Here is a 22,881-nt window from a genome sequence, read left to right as displayed (position 1 = left end):
TGCTAAAACACAGTAACAAAAAAAATAAAAAATAAAACCCACAGCTCTTAGAAATCCAGTAACTTGAAGAGCAAAATATAAACAAGGGCCCAATTCATCTGTGAATTGTTAATAACAATGCAGCCGTTTCATCATTTCATCATTCACCTATGACTTAAATGAATAATAGCAAAATATAAACAAATGGATTTTGCAAATAATATCATCAACGGTATATGGCTACCCGGGCACATCATCCTTATGTGGTAATGTCATACCTCCCAACTGTCCCGATTTTTGCGGGACAGTCTTTTTTTTTTTTTTAGGACTGTCCTGCTATCCAACGCATGCGCACAGCGTCTATTCACGGGACACAGAAGGACTGGGAGCATGCCAGCAGTTCACAGAGCACTGGGCATGAACCCTCAGTGTCGAAAATGGGGGCGTGGCTTCCAATCACAGAATTCCGGTGACGCCACATCCCCTTTTCCATAGGCCTCACCCCCTTTCCAGACTTTTGAGGGAGTCCCTCTTTCCCTGCTTCACATGTTGGGAGAGGTATGTAATGTGGTAGCTGAATATCTCTGGAATTCTCAACATCTCCACCTCTTTACAAAACTTCAAACGGGTTCTTAAGACCCACTTCAACAAACCCAACGAAATCTCATCCTAACCCTCCATGCATGCTCTCTGTCTACCCCATCTGTGTCACCCCTGTTTGTCTGCCCCTCCCCTTTAGAATGTCACGAGTAGGGCCCTCTTGCCTCATGTGCTTATCCTTTTCTTACTTCAACAATCTTCGACTGCACCAAATCCTGCGGTATTCTGCCACCCTGATACTTATTTCAGTGTCATCTGCTGCTGATGTAGCTACAGTGCATCCGGAAAGTATTCACAGCGCTTCACTTTTTCCACATTTTGTTATGCTACAGCCTTATTCCAAAATGGAATAAATTTTTCCCTCAAAATTCTACACACAATACCCCATAATGACAACGAGAAAAAAGTTATTTTACGATTTTTTGCAAATTTATTAAAAATAAAACTAAGAAACTACATGTACATAAGTATTCACAGCCCTTGCCATTAAGCTCAAAATTGAGCTCAGGTGCATCCTTGAGATGCTCCAACAGCTTAATTGGAGTCCACCTGTGGTAAATTCAGTTGATTGGACATGATTTGGAAAGGCACACACCTGTCTATATAAAGGTCCCACACTTGATAGTGCATGTCTGAGCACAAACAAAGCATGAAGTCAGAGGAATTGTCTGTAGCCCTCTGAGGCAGGATTGTCTCTAGGCACAAATCTGGGGAAGGTTACAGAAAAATATCTGCTGCTTTGAAGGTCCCAATGAGCACAGTGGCCTTCATCATCCGTAAATGGAAGAAGTTCGGAACCACCAGGATTCTTCCTAGAGCTGGCCGGCCGTCTAAACTGAACGATCGGGGGAGAAGGGCTCTAGTCAGGGAGGTGACCGAGAACCCGATGGTTACTCTGTCAGAGCTACAGCATTCCTCTGTGGAGAGAGGAGAACCTTCCAGAAGGACAACCATCTCTGCAGCAATCCACCAATCAGGCCTGTTTGGTAGAGTGGCCAGACGGAAACCAATCCTTCGTAAAAAGTACAAGGCAGCCCGCCTGTAGTTTGCCAAAATGCACCTGAAGGACTTTCAGACCATGAGTAACAAAATTTTCTGGTCTGTTCCCTACCTAGACTCCGAGTCCAAGTCAGTGTGTGCCCCCTCTGCTTCTCCTCCTCCTGCTCTGCGGCTGCCTGTACAATGGCCCGTGGTTTAGCAGGTAGAGGGAGCGGGCAGGCAGCGGCGCACCCTCTAACTTTTCCGGCGCCCGGAGCTCGCGCTCCACTGTAGCCACCCTCGCTACACCCCTGGATACTTGGCATTGCACACAGTGATTTGAGGCTTTTGCGTGGCTACTCGGCCAAGGATCCCCTGACCACGAAGCTTATGAAGAGTAGTTCTTTGGCTGACATTGTTTTCAGAGACAGCTTAGATAATGGTTACACACTATGTCAATCAAAACTCGTGGTGGTCCTTATCTATGAGCTTATGTGGCTTACCACATAGCTGTTGTTGCACCTAGGCTTTTCCCTTCCCAAGAGCAGCACTTACTGATGTCCAGACCAGCTCCAACAGGGCTGACAATTTACAAACGGGCTTGTTAGGTGGCATCATATAACCATATCACACTGAAGACGCCAAGCTTTTCAGCACATCCAATTCCTCTGCAAATATTTCACTAATAGGTTGCACGGTGGTAGGCTTGGATTTGTGTAGCTGTCAGCAATGTGTATGGCTGATCTAGAAGGATGTCCCACATACTTTTGGCCATGAAGTGTATGTGGAATAACCAGAACGTTCAAACCTGCAAACTTAATAATAATGTCTCATCGGCATGTCCATAGCCACGTAGTTAGGATTAAAATGTTGCTACTCGATGGGTTCATGAGAATTAAAGTATCGCGAACAAAGTCCATGACACAGGATAAAGCTAGGGGCACTGGTTCTTATGATGGCATAGGCAGGGTCTACAGAGATGGCAACAATTGTGGTAAGGTGATCTATTGCCATTCAGAGATTCCACTAGGAAGAACAGTCTGAAGAACGCGTTTGGGAACCACTACGCTTGTGTCAAAAACGCAGTATGTGGTAACTGCAATTTCATTAGACATCATGAAAAAAAAAAGATTATTACAGATTATACACCAATCTGCATTTGTGTGTGTCTTACAATTTACAAATTAGAGGTGGGAAAAAAATAGGTATTTTAATAGCCAGCACAAAGACAATTTGTTCATATATTATTTTTTGTATAAACATGTTTGGAATGAAAACATATAATTAAAACAAAAATTATTAAAACAGGGTGAAACTTGCACTCTAGCAGGAGTTTACGGTCAGGAAGCAAAGCTTGTGTTGTGACTTCAACAGAAAATAGATATATCTATACTTAAAGAAAAAGAAAGAAAGAAACAAAAACATCTCTTAAAACGGATGCATACCAGTTATAGAGGAACTCCAATACCAAATTACATTTTGAAGCATATACTAAGAACACAACATCTGTCAAACATATCGTCTCATGAGGGTAACATAATTACAGTAATAAAATCTTAATTCTTACAGCCCAAATATGTGTCTGCGGAGGGAACAAAAAAGGAACAAAAAAGGAAACACAGACGGGAAGAGATACAAACATTGAGGATTATATTATTACATAGGAACGTTCAACAAGCCGCTTATCAATACTCATACTAGCAGTTGGTTTATACTATTTTCAGGTCCACTAGCTGTGTGTGCTGCTTTTAGCATTATATGTTATAAATTTGAGATTTCTACTTAGGCCGAGTATACACCTGGGCGACGGGCAATCGTGCAGATGGTCAGGACGATTTAGCCTTCGGCCAGGACCATCACAGATTGCCCCTACACACAACACAATTTAATGAACGAGGTAACGATACCTTCATTATACTGCAACATTTCGCACACGATATCTTCTGATTGATCGTGCAGCATGGCCAACCAGAAAATGTCTCATGCAACCCACGGGAGCGCACAATTGGGAACACACATTAGACGATCAGCACGATTTGTCGTTCCGATACGGCAAATCGGGCCGGTATCGTTCTGATGTGCACCCGGCCTAACAGTCTACAAATTCATTGGGTGGTATTCAAAGGATGTATCACGCCAGATCTCCTTTCTAAAGTGATCCACGTTATCGCACATATCGCGCCCATAGTAATCAGGTTTAGGGCGACTCGCTTCTCCAGGGGTAGCGAGCTGAAAATGATGATACCACACCCATCAGGAGAAACAGAACTGGTGCGAAAAGAATTGAATACCGCCCATTGATTTTTTTATTTAATTTTAAAACACAAATGCCATGATAGTTAAACGTAGCTACAGATGTAGCCAAATTCACCTATCCACAAATAGTGCCAAATATCCCAATATGACACGCCACAGACTTTGCGACTGAACTGCGACATTTGATTTTTTTATTACAATATGCCTCATAATCTGCTACTTTATACAAATTATTTTGCAACAAAAAAATCCTAAATATCTAGTGAACTAAGACACATAATTCAGATAAAGCACAGGTTGAGTATCCCTTATCCAAAATCCCACATTTTTGGTTCCCCTACTGAGATGACACATATATTTATATATTCTATAAATATAAAATATATCTATATATACACATAATATATAATATATATGTCATTATCTCAGTACGGGACCCAAAAAATGTGGGATTTTGAATTTTGGATAAGGGATATTCAACCTGTAAACAGTATATTGAAAAGCCAAAAAGGTCACAATGTGTGTACACGGTGAGATAAATATGTAAGATTTTTACTATATAGTCAAAATCTTATGAATAGTTAGTGCATATCTCATGGTGTTAGTCAGCTTGCGATACAGATTCGATGCCGATGCGCACTCCCATGGGGTTGGTATCGCAAGGCTAGATAGGCTGTGCAGGCAAGTTAGTCTGGACAGTGTAATATCTTGTACAAAGTATAGTCAAAATTGGCACTTAGTCAAAATCGTACATAGACAAATCTCAAGCACAGATAGTCAAAATCTGTGCGATCTGGGGGAGTTCAAGGGAAATTGCATATTCAAAATTGAACATAGCAAGGCTCTCACAGAGTATTTACGCTACACATTTGTATGCTTAATCGCTTACTTTGTACTAACTCGTGTGCTATGAAAAACTACCAATTCTAAGGGGGATATCCAATTACCTGCGGTATATTTTAATAACGATATCGCCCGGGCCAAACCAATTAGTCCCGATAAGCCGGCACAAGCTGCGGCTTATCAGGGTTTTTTGTGTTACTGCACCGGGTGCCGCCGGCTCCGGACAGCTCCCACTGCAGACAAAGTAGTGCAGCACCTCCGGCTCCCCATCACATAACTGCTCCCCCATCATGTGACCACCGCCAGGGGCTGGGGAATAGGGGGGGATGCGGGTCCCAGCACATAGTACCGGCTAACAGGCACCCTCACTGAAGTCCCAGCCTGCTGCTGCTGCGGCAGGTATGGGACACTGACGGGCTGCCGCGGCTTATCTGGAATTTTGTTTCACCTACTTCGGGCAGGCAAATCCAAATCCCAGCACCTAAAAATGGCTGCCCCACCTGGATCCTTTACAGGAAGGATGAATGATCCTGCAACTGATGACCGTTAGTATAATCTCCGTGGTCTCTGTACTTCACGCAAAGCTAAATGTCATATTTGTATTAATACTTTCTGCACTGGATTATGGTCCTAATTCATGTTATGTACGCAACCACATTTGCATTTGCGATTTTCAAGACTTAGGAACTGCTAATCTCAGCAAGATAAACTGCTGCCCAGAAAGGTTGAAAGATGCCCTCAGGAGCCATCGCAAACATTCGCAACTGCATAACATGGACTGCTGGGGTAGTCCTATGGCTAAGTAGACTGGCCGCGACGGGAGCAACGTATGAGCCATGTTTCTATATGTGCATGATCGCAGCTGACGGCATATACACGCACTGAAAACTGTCATGACACATCTGCGTTTTTTGCTGCCCCTCCCTGTTACCTCCCCCAAATGGTCCCTTCTCAGTCTACGATAAAAGTTTCAGGGGTCTTTTCATGGGACATAGAAAAGCACTGATTTGCGTTAAACAGGGCTTTCTTTGCATAGAGTGGGTTACCGTGGAGAAGTTCATCACTCCAGCGGCACCTACACTCCGTGACTGAATCGCATCACCATACTGTAGTATGGTGAATACTATCTATGAAAGAATGGAAAGCTCTGATTTCTGTTTCGCAGACTCCATTTGCCATATCAGGATGGCAAAATGGAAGCATGTTAGGCAAGAACAGTAGTGAAGCCAGATGTCTCCCTGCATTATCCCTATTCTCCCCACCCACTTCTCGGATTCCAGCCAATCAGAAGAGCCCAGGAAACAAAAAAAAACAAAAAAATTGCTCTTCCATCACAGACGAAGTTAGAATTGTATGTGCCGGCAACAGGGTCTTCAGCTGACTGCTAGCTCTGACCTCCAGGCCCACCGCCTCTATATACAGTGACGTGACCTGACATGTGTATATGCCGGATCACTGATGACTGCCAACTCTGCCCCAAGCCGGCTGCTGCTATATACAGAGAACTGACCAGACATATGATTAAATCGGGTCACCGCTGACCCCCGCAGCCAACCTGTTCTGCACCCCTCCACGACCAGGTGCATGCACAAAGGAAGGAAAACAAAAAAAAATAGCTACGATTACGACAGAAGAACAAGGAAAAGACGTGATCGTCACAGTGCCAAGCAACTGATCACAGATAATCTTGAGATGGCACCAATTCTTATACATAAACGTGGCTTTCTACTAGGCAACATAACCAGTGCAGACTTGCACCAAAAAAAATAAAAAGTGGGGTACCAGCGCTAAGAGTTGTAGTGCCAATTTTCAATAAGTCAATTACCACTGGATCAGTAATAAATTTTAATAAACACAATTATCACATAAATTAAAAGCATGAAAGTGAGGGTGTTAAAAATTCACCATACAATTATAATATATAATGATTGTAAAATAGAGTTAAGATATGAATGGCTCTGAGGTATATATATTCAAATTGCTGAAAAGAACCCAACCATGTTTTTGATGATCCCGGACTTAGTAAAGTGCAGATTTCCTCCTCCTTATATCTGGTTATGCAGTCAGCTGGTAATACCCTTAATAGTACCTCTCACACAGTTCCATGTAAAGATGGTGATGATTGCTCGTCTGTGTAGATATTCAAGGGGTTTCCATATCTTGCTGGTTGTGCTGGAAGGAGTGGTTTAAAAGTAGTTCTTGGAAATCCAAGTGTGCAAGAAAGTCCTTATCTGGATCAAAAACTGGGCAAAGGTTGGGATTCCACAGCTGTGTCTTAACGCGTTTCCCTGAGCCAGGTCGCTCAGCTTCTTCAGGAGTAAACCTCAGATTCATTCTGAGCCATTTTTATACCTCACTAATTGGTGTTTCACAATACAGCTGTGATGGTTCAGATTATATTAGCTGATCCAGAGTTCAAAATAAACAATATCATCTATTTTCTAGAAGACAGTCCCAATGCATTCACAATGGATTTGATTATACACAATTATGAAATAAAATAATCATTTAGACAGGTATAAACATAGCGGTCATGTGACCTTAGCTCTCAGTCATTAGTAACACTCATTATAAAAACAGATGTGTTTAAATATATTGAGCCCACCGGTGGGTCCTGTGGTTCCCACTTTGCATTAGGACACTCACCTGTGTGAAGGGCGAGTGCACCTGTGTTGCGCTCCACCGCGCGTTGCCACAACCCACGGACATCGTTACCGGAAGTCGTCCGTGGGACGCACGGATGGAACGCACCCAATGCATTGTGGGACTCCATCACGTGTCCCGGAGTGGACACGTGATCGGGTCCACCGGGCGGCTCCTTTTGATTGTCTGTTGCTGTGATATATTCAGGATAGAGATCATCATCCCTATTGTAGATAGTAAATGGAAGGATATTTCTTTATTTAATCCATATATTTTCTGAGTAGGATATGATATTATAGAATATATTATTATGGAGAGTAACGATATTATCTATATAAAAAGAATATACTACTAATTGAATTAACATATTCGATGAACAGTAGGAATAAATACATTGATAATAAATAAATAAATAAATAGTGAATAATAATGGTTGGATCAATTAATCAATACATCACGTGCATCCATATAATTAAGTAAATATAACTATACATATATATTATCCCGGTGGATTATTTTTTCTTATTATATATACATTATACATTATAATTATATATAATTATTATATACATTCCATATTACTAGAAAATCTGTATATATATACATAAATATTAAATTATCACTTCATATAATAGAGTTGATTTCCATACTTTCATTCAGCCCATCTGGATATAAGGAATTAAATTGTAGCATCCAGAAAACTTCTCTTTTACAGAGATTGGTGTACCTGTCCCCACCTCTCATGGTGGGTTGTACTAGTTCCAAGGCTATAAGTCTTAAAGTATCGGGGTTACCCCCATGTTTTTCGTAGAAGTGTCGTGATACACTATGTTTCGTATATTTTTTAAGTATGTTTCTTCTGTGTTCTAAAAAACGTATTTTAAGTGATCTAGTCGTTCGTCCTATATATAGGGGAGATTGCAACTGCATAGCAATAAATAAATTACGTATGTTGAGTTGCAGTTAATAAAAGTTTTTATATTATATATCTCTTTCTTGTGTGGTATCTTTATTTGTGTGGTTCTTCTCTCAATAAATTTACATGTGGTACATTTATTTTGACCACATTGAAAAAAACCAGGTGGTCTTTCTATCGAAGTTAGCCAGTTAGGAGTTTTAATCTCATTGGTTTCCTCTTTTGTATCTCGCAGGTGACTGGGTGCTAGCATAGATTTCAGAGATTTATTTTTCTTATATATAACCCTAGGGGTAGATGGAAGTATAGACCCCAATACATTATCATGTCTTAGTATTTTGTAGTTTCTCCTTATAATATTTTTAATTTCACCTGCACATGAATTATATTTGCAGATAAATGATAAATCATTATACTTTAATTCTATTTGTTTGCCCACATTGTATGCTTTATTGTTATTTTTATTACCCATCAGGAGAGTATTCCTATCTAGAGCACGGACCTCTTTAAGTGCACCCTGTAATAAGTCCTCTGGATATCCGCATTTCCTAAAGGATTTAATTAGTCTGTCCGCCTGGTGGTCAAAAATATCTATTTTTGTGCAATTTCGACGTATTCGCATTAATTGACTCTTAGGTATATTTTGTTTCCATGGCTTGAAATGTGAGCTCTCAAAATGTAGATATGAGTTAGTATTAGTTTCTTTCACATGATTTGAAGTAATGATCTCATTATTGTCATCTATTTCAAGGGCCACATCCAAGAATGTGATCCTAGATGGGTGAAACTGTGAAGTGAAGGTTAAATTATATGTATTGTGATTGAGAAAGGATACAAAAGAAGTGGCAGTGGTAAAGTCCCCATCCCAAATAATGAAAAGGTCATCTATATATCGGCCATAGAAGACCAGACTACGCGCCCAGGGGCTCCCCCACACATGGGACTCCTCAAAGTGTCCCATGTACAGGTTAGCATAACTGGGCGCGAATCTGGTCCCCATGGCCTGCCCATCACCTGTAAGAAAAATGTGTTCAGAAAAAGAAAATAATTGTGTGATGCCACTTCTTTTGTATCCTTTCTCAATCACAATACATATAATTTAACCTTCACTTCACAGTTTCACCCATCTAGGATCACATTCTTGGATGTGGCCCTTGAAATAGATGACAATAATGAGATCATTACTTCAAATCATGTGAAAGAAACTAATACTAACTCATATCTACATTTTGAGAGCTCACATTTCAAGCCATGGAAACAAAATATACCTAAGAGTCAATTAATGCTAATACGTCGAAATTGCACAAAAATAGATATTTTTGACCACCAGGCGGACAGACTAATTAAATCCTTTAGGAAATGCGGATATCCAGAGGACTTATTACAGGGTGCACTTAAAGAGGTCCGTGCTCTAGATAGGAATACTCTCCTGATGGGTAATAAAAATAACAATAAAGCATACAATGTGGGCAAACAAATAGAATTAAAGTATAATGATTTATCATTTATCTGCAAATATAATTCATGTGCAGGTGAAATTAAAAATATTATAAGGAGAAACTACAAAATACTAAGACATGATAATGTATTGGGGTCTATACTTCCATCTACCCCTAGGGTTATATATAAGAAAAATAAATCTCTGAAATCTATGCTAGCACCCAGTCACCTGCGAGATACAAAAGAGGAAACCAATGAGATTAAAACTCCTAACTGGCTAACTTCGATAGAAAGACCACCTGGTTTTTTTCAATGTGGTCAAAATAAATGTACCACATGTAAATTTATTGAGAGAAGAACCACACAAATAAAGATACCACACAAGAAAGAGATATATAATATAAAAACTTTTATTAACTGCAACTCAACATACGTAATTTATTTATTGCTATGCAGTTGCAATCTCCCCTATATAGGACGAACGACTAGATCACTTAAAATACGTTTTTTAGAACACAGAAGAAACATACTTAAAAAATATACGAAACATAGTGTATCACGACACTTCTACGAAAAACATGGGGGTAACCCCGATACTTTAAGACTTATAGCCTTGGAACTAGTACAACCCACCATGAGAGGTGGGGACAGGTACACCAATCTCTGTAAAAGAGAAGTTTTCTGGATGCTACAATTTAATTCCTTATATCCAGATGGGCTGAATGAAAGTATGGAAATCAACTCTATTATATGAAGTGATAATTTAATATTTATGCATATATATACAGATTTTCTAGTAATATGGAATGTATATAATAATTATATATAATTATAATGTATATATAATAAGAAAAAATAATCCACCGGGATAATATATATGTATAGTTATATTTACTTAATTATATGGATGCACGTGATGTATTGATTAATTGATCCAACCATTATTATTCACTATGTATTTATTTATTTATTATCAATGTATTTATTCCTACTGTTCATCGAATATGTTAATTCAATTAGTAGTATATTCTTTTTATATAGATAATATCGTTACTCTCCATAATAATATATTCTATAATATCATATCCTACTCAGAAAATATATGGATTAAATAAAGAAATATCCTTCCATTTACTATCTACAATAGGGATGATGATCTCTATCCTGAATATATCACAGCAACAGACAATCAAAAGGAGCCGCCCGGTGGACCCGATCACGTGTCCACTCCGGGACACGTGATGGAGTCCCACAATGCATTGGGTGCGTTCCATCCGTGCGTCCCACGGACGACTTCCGGTAACGATGTCCGTGGGTTGTGGCAACGCGCGGTGGAGCGCAACACAGGTGCACTCGCCCTTCACACAGGTGAGTGTCCTAATGCAAAGTGGGAACCACAGGACCCACCGGTGGGCTCAATATATTTAAACACATCTGTTTTTATAATGAGTGTTACTAATGACTGAGAGCTAAGGTCACATGACCGCTATGTTTATACCTGTCTAAATGATTATTTTATTTCATAATTGTGTATAATCAAATCCATTGTGAATGCATTGGGACTGTCTTCTAGAAAATAGATGATATTGTTTATTTTGAACTCTGGATCAGCTAATATAATCTGAACCATCACAGCTGTATTGTGAAACACCAATTAGTGAGGTATAAAAATGGACTTTCTTGCACACTTGGATTTCCAAGAACTACATTTAAACCACTCCTTCCAGCACAACCAGCAAGATATGGAAACCCCTTGAATATCTACACAGACGAGCAATCATCACCATCTTTACATGGAACTGTGTGAGAGGTACTATTAAGGGTATTACCAGCTGACTGCATAACCAGATATAAGGAGGAGGAAATCTGCACTTTACTAAGTCCGGGATCATCAAAAACATGGTTGGGTTCTTTTCAGCAATTTGAATATATATACCTCAGAGCCATTCATATCTTAACTCTATTTTACAATCATTATATATTATAATTGTATGGTGAATTTTTAACACCCTCACTTTCATGCTTTTAATTTATGTGATAATTGTGTTTATTAAAATTTATTACTGATCCAGTGGTAATTGACTTATTGAAAATTGGCACTACAACTCTTAGCGCTGGTACCCCACTTTTTATTGTTTATTTTTAGCGGGGTCTGACAAACCCCTTCCAGCTGCTGTGTAATTTCAGTGGGTAATACATTCATTTTTACGCAGACTTGCACCAGCCTATACAGGGTGCTTCTCAGTACAAATCCCAGTGAGGGAGACATCTGTATATCTTGAAACAACCCGAATACAGGATCGCAGCTGCAAAGGTAATTACGTCTCTGAGGGGTCTATTCATGCAGCAGTGAAAAGCCTTGTTTTGCGTTAAACAGGGTTTTTCTCTGCCTACTGCAATTCACAGAGCCGGTTACCGTGGAGAAGTCTCTGACTTCTCCAGCGGTACCCCCGCTCTGTGCCTGAATCGCATCACCATACCTTTGTATGGTGAGTGCGATTCATGAAGGTGCGGAAAGCTCTGCTTTTCCATGGAGTTCAGGTTCGCCATCTCAGGACGGCGTAACCTGAGCTGTGGTGAGGAGGCGACAGGGAAGCTCAATGCTTCCCTGATCGCTGCTCGGCACCTGGCGCTGGCTCCGCCCCCCGACCTCCCAGCAGCCACTGCGGCCTGCCGGGAGGTCATCAAGCTGCGCATGCACAAAGGGACTCGCCGCTGGACTCCGCGCATCGCAGGGAGGGACTGCTGGAGAAGACCTCACCGCAGGAGCCCCAGACACCGCAGCGCATCGTCGGAAGGGTGAGTATACATGAATTGCTACTTATTACAGCTATACATCGCATCGAAGAGATGTGATGTATAGTGATAAGTAGCAATTCTGTTTTCGTTTTCTTTATGAATAGACCCCTGAATCAGGTCCTCAGTCTGCAGTTGCATGAACACGCCCTCACTGAACTTTGTGTAATTGAGAATACCGCTTACAGCTCAGTTACATCTCTTCCGTCGTAAGTGTGGAAGAAATCAGGGTGCGTAGTCCTCTGCACCGTCCGTACATGATCTGACCTGGAGCATGTGCATTATGGAAATATGCAACACACACTTCACGAGCAGACGCCCATTCAGCTCCGCAACAGGCACTGTATGTGTTTATTTCTGAAGACTTGAGACCGCCTGAAGACTTGATGGCATCCTCAAGTGGCGGATTATAATACCAATTAAATGCTCATCAATTTATATAGCAATGACCTCTAGCAGCAATACAGCGAGGGCCAGAAATTCTAAGCCATAACGACATACAGATAATTACTTAAAACCTAAAAACAAAAACCCACAAGAAAAGCAGCATGAGGGTCTTTGCATATTTGTAACCTAGACAATGACCCCCATATTCAACTGTGAGTTGCAGACCTTGATGGTTAGTCATGATGGAACTCCCAAGCGGCCTTCCCCTTAAATACTTCTCTGTGGACCTACTTCTTATAAGTAAGAACCAAGATGTGATCAGGCGCCTATAAGTTTCCCCAAACACCTGCTGCCTTTCTCTGGTTATACTTAACCCAGAAGGACCATAATTATTATATTATATTAATATATATATATATATATATATATATATATATATATATATATATAGATACACACATACATACATATACACACACATAATATAAATATATATATATATATATATACACACACATACATATATATACACACACACACATATATATATATATATATATATATATATATATATATATATATATATATATATATATCTACATATACACACACATACATACATACATACATACATACATACATACACACTGCTCAAAAAAATTGAGGGAACACTACAATAACACATCCCAGATCTGAATGAATGAAATATTCTTATTAAATACTTTGTTCTTTACATTGTTGAATGTGCTGACAACAAAATCACTCAAAAATTATCAATGGAAATCAAATGTATTAACCCATGGAGGTCTGGATTTGGAGTCGCACTCAAAATTAAAGTGGAAAAACACACTAGAGGCTGATCCAACTTTGATGTAATGTCCTTAAAACAAGTCAAAATAAGGCTCAGTAGTGTGTGTGGCCTCCACGTGCCTGTATGACCTCCCTACAATGCCTGGGCATGCTCCTGATGAGGTGGCGGATGGTCTCCTGAGGGATCTCCTCCCAGACCTGGACTAAAGCATCCGCCAACTCCTGGACAGTCTGTGGTGCAACGTGGCGTTGGTGGATGGAGCGAGACATGATGTCCCAGATGTGCTCAATTGGATTCAGGTCTGGGGAACGGGCGGGCCAGTCCATAGCATCAATGCCTTGGTCTTGCAGGAACTGCTGACACACTCCAGCCACATGAGGTCTAGCATTGTCTTGCATTAGGAGGAACCCAGGGCCAACCGCACCAGCATATGGTCTCACAAGGGTCTGCGAGCACATGGAGGGCTGTGCGGACCCCCAAAGAAATGCCACCCCACACCATTACTGACCCACTGCCAAACCGGTCATGCTGGAGGATGTTGCAGGCAGCAAGTCGTTCTCTTTGGCTTCTCCAGACTCTGTCACGTCTGTCACATGTGCTCAGTGAGAACCTGCTTTCATCTGTGAAGAGCACAGGGCGCCAGTGGCGAATTTGCCAATCTTGGTGTTCTCTGGCAAATGCCAAACGTCCTGCGAGGTGTTGGACTGTAAGCACAACCCCCACCTGTGGACGTCGGGCCCTCATACCACCCTCATGGAGTCTGTTTCTGATCATTTGAGTAGACACATGCACATTTGTGGCTTGCTGGAGATCATTTTGCAGGGCTCTGGCAGTGCTCCTCCTGTTCCTCCTTGCACAAAGGCGGAGGTAGCGGTCCTGCTGCTGGGTTGTTGCCCTCCTACGGGCCTCCTCCACGTCTCCTGATGTACTGGCCTGTCTCCTGGTAGCGCCTCCATGCTCTGGACACTACGCTGACAGACACAGCAAATCTCCTTGCCACAGCTCGCATTGATGTGCCATCCTGGATGAGCTGCACTACCTGAGCCACTTGTGTGGGTTGTAGACTCCGTCTCATGCTACCACTAGAGTGAAAGCACCGCCAGCTTTAAAAAGTGACCAAAACATCAGCCAGAAAGCATAGGAGCTGAGAAGTGGTCTGTGGTCACCACCTGCAGAACAACTTCTTTATTGGGGGTGTCTTGCCAATTGCCTATAATTTTCACCTGTTGTCTATTCCATTTGCACAACAGCATGTGAAATTGATTGTCAATCAGTGTTGCTTCCTAAGTGGACAGTTTGATTTCACAGAAGTGTGATTGACTTGGAGTTACATTGTGTTGTTTAAGTGTTCCCTTTATTTTTTTGAGCAGTGTATAGATATATATATAGATATATATATATATGCAGACAAATGCCCGGCACTCCACCTTATACATTGCATCAACCTAGGTGCCCTCCAAAAAAGTAATGCATAGACAGTTGGAATAGGCGGCACTCGTAGGACTTTTCAATATTGAAGATAATCAGACTCAGCAGTCAATGTAATCAACGTTTCAATTTAGTAAATAAATTTTCGTCAGGACATCAATAAAAACATATACAAACTCACCTTATAAAGCTTCACCCAGTGCACAGTTCATGCCGCCGCGTCCCGCGCTGATCACGTCTGACGTCATCATTACGCGCCCGTCCCGGGTCTCCTGACGTCAGGTTGCCAGGTTACAGGGAAGCACAGCGGCCAGTGTAAACAAACCCCTCACCATCAGATACTGTAAAGAATTGCGGCAGTATTAAGGATTCTCTTAATCAAATCTATATATAATCAGTTAAATCGTTAAGGCAGTAATATACATAAATATATTTTTCTGGTGATTATAACTATACCAAGATCCACTAGAGTCATATGAAGCAATGGAGGCTAAGCTGATCGTTCAATCCATGAGGTTTTACTGTATTTAACTCATAAATCCAGCGTGCCTCACGTTGTAATAATGTTCTAGCTCGATCACCTCCCCTAGGACTTTCAGGAACAAAGTCAATCATTTTATACCGTAATGTTGAAAGATTATGCTTAAACTCCTTGAAGTGTTTAGCGACCGGTTGATCGATTTGTTTCCCATCCAGTGCTTGACGGATGGCACTTCTATGTTGCGCCATGCGTTCACGTAAAGTACAAATCGTTTTGCCAATATAAAATAAGCCGCAAGGGCAGCGTATATAGTATATGACAAAACGGCTAGTGCAGGTCAGGACATGGTGAATTCTAAATTTCTTTCCCGTTCTGGGGTGTGCGAATGTATCTCCTGGTTCAAGAAAGCTGCAAGTGGTGCAGTCAACACAACGATAGTTCCCCGGCTTCTTGGTTAAAAAGTGCTGTGACTTGCTATTTTTCAAAGATATTAACTCTGTGATATCCGTGTGTACCACCCAGTCACGGATATTTTTAGATCTTCTATAACAGGGTAACAATTTGGTATTCTGCAGTAAAGGAAGGTTTTTGTCACTTGTGATGATTGGCCAATGTCTCTTAGCTACTCCAGTGATTTCCATACTGGATGTTGAGTATTCATTTATAAATGTGATTCTATCCTCTACATTCATCTTCTTGTTCTTTTTCTTTAATAATTCAGATCTTGGAATAGACATGGCTCTATTCATAGCTATACGTAAGGTCTGCGCTGAATACCCTTTTTGTAAGAATCTCTTCGTCATAAGATTAAGCTGTTCACTTTCGTCAGAGTTGTCACAGATTCTCCTTACACGCAAATATTGGGAGTAAGGCAAACCTTCTTTTAGTGCTCTCGGATGATGACTTGAAGCATCCAGCAGGGAGTTGCAATCAGTTGGTTTATTGAAAACTGTAGTATTAAATTTTCCTTCTTTAATTTTTACATACACATCTAGGAAATTGATACATTGGTCGCTGATCTCAAAGGTAAACTTGATGTTAGGATCCATTAAGTTGATATCCGTCATCATACTTATGAATTCATCTTTTTCACCATGCCATAACATAAATATGTCATCTATATACCTATAGAACATACCTATTTTGACTGACAAGTGTGGATTACTGAAAAAAAGATCTTTTTCTACTGCAAACATGAACGCATTGGCGTACGCCGGGGCCACGCAAGACCCCATCGCGCAGCCAAGGAGCTGAATAAACATCTCCCCATTAAACAGAAAATAATTTCTATTTAAGACTAATCCTAGAAGTTCCAGAAAAAAGTCCAGATCTGGTCCCATGTATTTGGGGTTATTGGTTAATAGCCTCCTTGTTGCTTCAATACCTCTAGTGTGTGGTATGTTGGTGTACAGACTTACGATGTCTATAGTACACATCCAATATCCTTCCAAAGAGAACTCTACTTCGTTCAGCTTGTTGAGAAACATAGTTGTATCTTGTAGATAGGTGCTTTCTGCCTGAATCACCGGTTGTAAATATATATCAAGATATCGTGATACATCATAAAACAACGAATCTCTTGCCGAGATTATAGGTCTCCCAGGTGGTGATATGGGATCCTTATGCAGCTTTGGCAATAAATAGAAAACAGGTGTACGTGGAGATGTTTTCAGCAAGGAAACAGCTGTACTAGAAGAGATGTAATTATTATCAACTGCTTTTTTCAGAGTTTCGTCCAGTTCTTTACTAAATATTTCTGTTGGATCTTTGTCAATTCTGCGATACACACTATTGTCATTCAACTGGCGATAGGCTTCGGTCATGTAGTCATCGATATTGAGGACAACAATCCCGCCCCCCTTATCGGCAGGGCGGATTACAATATCTGTATATCTTGACAGATTCCTTAATGCCAATTGTTCCGATTTATTGAGGTTACTCAAAATATTCGACTGTTTTGTTGATTGTGTATCTATAGTAGTTGTCATTGTATTAGTAAAGGCTTTGATCGTAGGACTGATAGAAGGAGGATCAAATAGGGATTTATTCCTTATCGGACAGGTTTTGTTAATATTGCTCTGTTGTTCTTTTTTGTTCCCGAAGTATTCTTTCAATCGTAATTGGCGGTTGAAACAGTAAAGGTCCACCTTACTTCTAAAGCCATCGTGAGTATTAGTCGGGACAAAATTTAAACCCTTTCTGAGAACAGTGATTTCATTCTCAGTCAGAGTCCTGTCTGATAAGTTAAAAATTACTTTTTCGTCTTGGTATTCCCTCTTCCTCTGCCTTTGGCACTGTTTCCCCCTCCTCGTTGGTGTTCTCTTCTGCCATCTGGTTTTGCACGGGTGATCACTCCTAAAGGGGGACGGGTCTCTAAGGCATCCTTGCTCGCCCCTTCACCTTCGCTGTTAGAGGTATTTTGTCCACTTTCCGTGTCTGTTTCCAGTGGAAATCGACAGTGTCGTCTGTATCTGGAATTGAATTGCCGCGGTCTCCCTGGAGTTGAATTCACCCAGCTGTATACACGTTTTTCTTCATAATCCTGTTTTACCGTGATCAGTTTATTCTTTTTAAACTGGATCAAGTCCTTTTTGTATTTATCTACTTGGATTTGTAGTTTTTCCATCCAGTTAGTGGCAGCATCCGTTGTCAGTTTTGTTAGGTGGGTCTCCTCAAATGTTTTAATTTTATCTTTGGTCAGATTTAATTCACGGGTGACCTCCTCAATTACTAAAAGAATCAAATCAAACGAAGCTTTATTCAAGATGCCTGCCCACTTGCGGCAGAACTCTGAATTGTGTCTCCCTATTGTCGGGATATTTCTGATTCTGAAACCACGTGGTATGAGTTTCTCTCGATAGTAGTCTGAGAGTGTCACTCCATGAAGAAAAAAGTCGATTTCACGTTGTTTTAGTTTCAAAGCATGATAGTGTTGCAAATTAGTCTCATCACCCGCAGTGGCTTCCAGATTAGTAGGGAATAGAAGTTTTCTTGCTTCTTCATCAGAAAAAAATAAGAATTTACTTACCGATAATTCTATTTCTCGGAGTCCGTAGTGGATGCTGGGGTTCCTGAAAGGACCATGGGGAATAGCGGCTCCGCAGGAGACAGGGCACAAAAAAGTAAAGCTTTACTAGGTCAGGTGGTGTGCACTGGCTCCTCCCCCTATGACCCTCCTCCAGACTCCAGTTAGGTACTGTGCCCGGACGAGCATACACAATAAGGGAGGCATTTTGAATCCCGGGTAAGACTCATACCAGCCACACCAATCACACCGTACAACTTGTGATCTAAACCCAGTTAACAGTATGACAACAGAAAGGGCCTCTTAAAGATGGCTCCTTAACAATAACCCGAATTAGTTAACAATAACTATGTACAAGTATTGCAGATAATCCGCACTTGGGATGGGCGCCCAGCATCCACTACGGACTCCGAGAAATAGAATTATCGGTAAGTAAATTCTTATTTTCTCTATCGTCCTAAGTGGATGCTGGGGTTCCTGAAAGGACCATGGGGATTATACCAAAGCTCCCAAACGGGCGGGAGAGTGCGGATGACTCTGCAGCACCGAATGAGAGAACTCCAGGTCCTCCTTTGCCAGGGTATCAAATTTGTAAAATTTTACAAACGTGTTCTCCCCCGACCACGTAGCTGCTCGGCAGAGTTGTAATGCCGAGACCCCTCGGGCAGCCGCCCAAGATGAGCCCACCTTCCTTGTGGAGTGGGCTTTTACAGTTTTAGGCTGTGGCAGGCCTGCCACAGAATGTGCAAGTTGAATTGTGTTACAAATCCAACGAGCAATCGACTGCTTAGAAGCAGGTGCGCCCAACTTGTTGGGTGCATACAATATAAACAGCGAGTCAGATTTTCTGACTCCAGCCGTCCTTGCAATGTATATTTTTAAGGCTCTGACAACGTCCAACAACTTGGAGTCCTCCAAGTCGCTAGTGGCCGCAGGCACCACAATAGGTTGGTTCAGATGAAATGCTGATACCACTTTAGGGAGAAAATGCGGACGAGTCCGCAGTTCTGCCCTATCCGAATGGAAGATTAGATAAGGACTTTTATAAGATAAAGCCGCCAATTCAGATACTCTCCTGGCAGAGGCCAGGGCTAGTAACATAGTCACTTTCAATGTGAGATATTTCAAATCCACCTTTTTCAATGGTTCAAACCAATGGGATTTGAGGAAATCTAAAACTACATTTAGATCCCACGGTGCCACCGGAGGCACCACAGGAGGCTGTATATGCAGTACTCCCTTGACAAAAGTCTGGACCTCAGGGACAGAGGCCAATTCTTTTTGGAAGAATATTGACAGGGCCGAAATTTGAACCTTAATGGATCCCAATTTGAGACCCATAGATAATCCTGATTGCAGGAAATGTAGGAAACGACCCAGTTGGAATTCCTCCGTCGGAACCCTCCGATCCTCGCACCACGCTACATATTTTCGCCAAATGCGGTGATAATGTTTCACGGTGACTTCCTTCCGTGCCTTAATCAAGGTAGGAATGACTTCTTCTGGAATGCCTTTCCCTTTTAGGATCTGGCGTTCAACCGCCATGCCGTCAAACGCAGCCGCGGTAAGTCTTGAAAAAGACAGGGACCCTGCTGTAGCAGGTCCCTTCTCAGAGGTAGAGGCCACGGTTCGTCCGTGAGCATCTCTTGAAGTTCCGGATACCAAGTCCTTCTCGGCCAATCCGGAACCACTAGTATTGTTCTTACTCTTCTTTGCCGTATGATCTTCAATACCTTTGGTATGAGCGGCAGAGGAGGAAACACATACACTGACTGGTACACCCAAGGAGTTACCAGTGCGTCCACAGCTATTGCCTGTGGATCTCTTGACCTGGCGCAATATTTGTCCAGTTTCTTGTTGAGGCGAGACGCCATCATGTCTACAATTGGTCTTTCCCAACGGTCTATTAACATGTTGAAGACTTCTGGATGTAGACCCCACTCTCCCGGATGAAGATCGTGTCTGCTGAGGAAGTCTGCTTCCCAGTTGTCCACGCCCGGGATGAACACTGCTGACAGTGCTATCACGTGATTCTCCGCCCAGCGAAGAATCTTGGCAGCTTCTGCCATTGCACTCCTGCTTCTTGTGCCGCCCTGCCTGTTTACATGGGCGACCGCCGTGATGTTGTCCGACTGAATCAACACCGGCTTTCCTTGCAGGAGAAGTTCCGCCTGGCTTAGAGCATTGTAGATTGCTCTTAGTTCCAGAATGTTTATGTGAAGAGACTTTTCCAGACTCGTCCATACTCCCTGGAAGTTTCTTCCTTGTGTGACTGCTCCCCAGCCTCTCAGGCTGGCGTCCGTGGTCACCAGGATCCAATCCTGAATGCCGAATCTGCGGCCTTCTAATAGGTGAGCCTTCTGCAACCACCACAGAAGTGACACCCTTGTCTTTGGTGACAGGGTTATTCGCAGGTGCATCTGCAGATGCGACCCTGACCATTTGTCCAACAGATCCCTTTGGAATATTCTTGCATGGAATCTGCCGAATGGAATTGCTTCGTAAGAAGCCACCATTTTTCCCAGGACTCTTGTGCATTGATGTACTGACACTTTTCCTGGTTTTAGGAGGTTCCTGACCAGATCGGATAACTCCTTGGCTTTTTCCTCTGGAAGGAAAACCTTTTTCTGAACCGTGTCCAGAATCATTCCTAGGAACAGCAGACGAGTTGTCGGGATTAAATGGGATTTTGGAATATTCAGAATCCACCCGTGTTGTCTTAGCACCTCTTGAGATAGTGCTAAAGCTGTCTCCAGCTGTTCTCTGGACCTTGCCCTTATTAGGAGATCGTCCAAGTATGGGATAACTAATACGCCTTTTCTTCGAAGAAGAATCATCATCTCGGCCATTACCTTGGTAAAGACCCGAGGCGCCGTGGACAATCCGAACGGCAGCGTCTGAAACTGATAGTGACAGTTTTGAACAATGAACCTGAGGTACCCCTGGTGTGCGGGGTAAATCGGAACGTGTAGATACGCATCCTTGATGTCCAAGGATACCATAAAGTCCCCTTCTTCCAGGTTCGCTATCACTGCTCTGAGTGACTCCATCTTGAACTTGAACTTTTTTATGTAGAGGTTCAAGGACTTCAGATTTAGAATAGGCCTTACCGAGCCATCCGGCTTCGGTACCACAAATAGAGTGGAATAATACCCCTTTCCTTGTTGTAATAGGGGTACTTTGACTATCACCTGCTGAGCGTACAGCTTGTGAATGGCTTCCAACACCCTCTCCCTTTCGGAAGAGACGGTTGGTAAGGCAGACTTCAGGAAACGATGAGGAGGATCCGTCTCTAATTCCAACCTGTACCCCTGAGATATTATCTGCAGGATCCAGGGGTCTACCTGCGAGTGAGCCCACTGCGCGCTGTAATTTTTGAGACGGCCCCCCACTGTCCCCGAGTCCGCTTGAGAGGCCCCAGCGTCATGCTGAGGTTTTTGCAGGAGCCGGGGAGGGCTTCTGTTCCTGGGAAGGAGCTGCCTGTTGGTGTCTCTTCCCTCTTCCTCTGCCTCGTGGCAGGTACGACAAGCCCTTTGCTCTCTTATTTTTGTAGGAGCGAAAAGGCTGCGGTTGAAAGGTCGGTGCCTTTCTCTGTTGGGGAGTGACTTGAGGTAAAAAAGTGGATTTCCCGGCAGTAGCCGTGGCCACCAAGTCTGATAGACCAACTCCAAATAACTCCTCCCCTTTATACGGCAAAACCTCCATGTGACGTTTTGAATCCGCATCGCCTGTCCACTGTCGTGTCCATAAGGCTCTTCTGGCTGAAATGGACATAGCACTCACCCGAGATGCCAGTGTGCAAATATCCCTCTGTGCATCACGCATATAGATAAATGCATCCTTTATTTGTTCTAACGACAGTAAAACATTGTCCCTATCTAGGGTATCAATATTTTCAATCAGGGATTCTGACCAAACTACTCCAGCACTGCACATCCAGGCAGTTGCTATAGCTGGTCGTAGTATAACACCTGCATGTGTGTATATATTCTTTTGAATAACTTCCATCTTTCTATCTGATGGATCCTTAAGTGCGGCCGTCTCAGGAGAGGGTAACGCCACTTGTTTGGATAAGCGTGTGAGCGCCTTGTCCACCTTAGGGGGTGTTTCCCAGCGCGCCCTAACCTCTGGCGGGAAAGGGTATAATGCCAATAACTTTTTTGAAATTATCAACTTTTTATCAGGAGCAACCCACGCTTCATCACACACGTCATTTAATTCTTCTGATTCAGGAAAAACTGTTTGTAGTTTTTTCACACCATACATAATACCCTGTTTTACGGTATCTGTAGTATCAG

At 42.2% G+C, this 22,881-nt stretch overlaps 1 protein-coding gene across 1 annotated transcript in view; it reads right to left on the bottom strand.

Moving 5' to 3' along the window:
- The window catches only part of SLC25A12 (solute carrier family 25 member 12), a 273,342-nt gene that overhangs the window by 146,795 nt on the left and 103,666 nt on the right, over nucleotides 1-22,881 (bottom strand). The window lies entirely within an intron of this gene.

The sequence above is a fragment of the Pseudophryne corroboree genome, chromosome 7 (assembly GCF_028390025.1).
Source record: "Pseudophryne corroboree isolate aPseCor3 chromosome 7, aPseCor3.hap2, whole genome shotgun sequence".
Classification (NCBI taxonomy): Eukaryota; Metazoa; Chordata; class Amphibia; order Anura; family Myobatrachidae; genus Pseudophryne; species Pseudophryne corroboree.
Note: the sequence above shows the minus strand (reverse complement) of the source record. Positions and strands in the feature narration are given on the sequence as shown.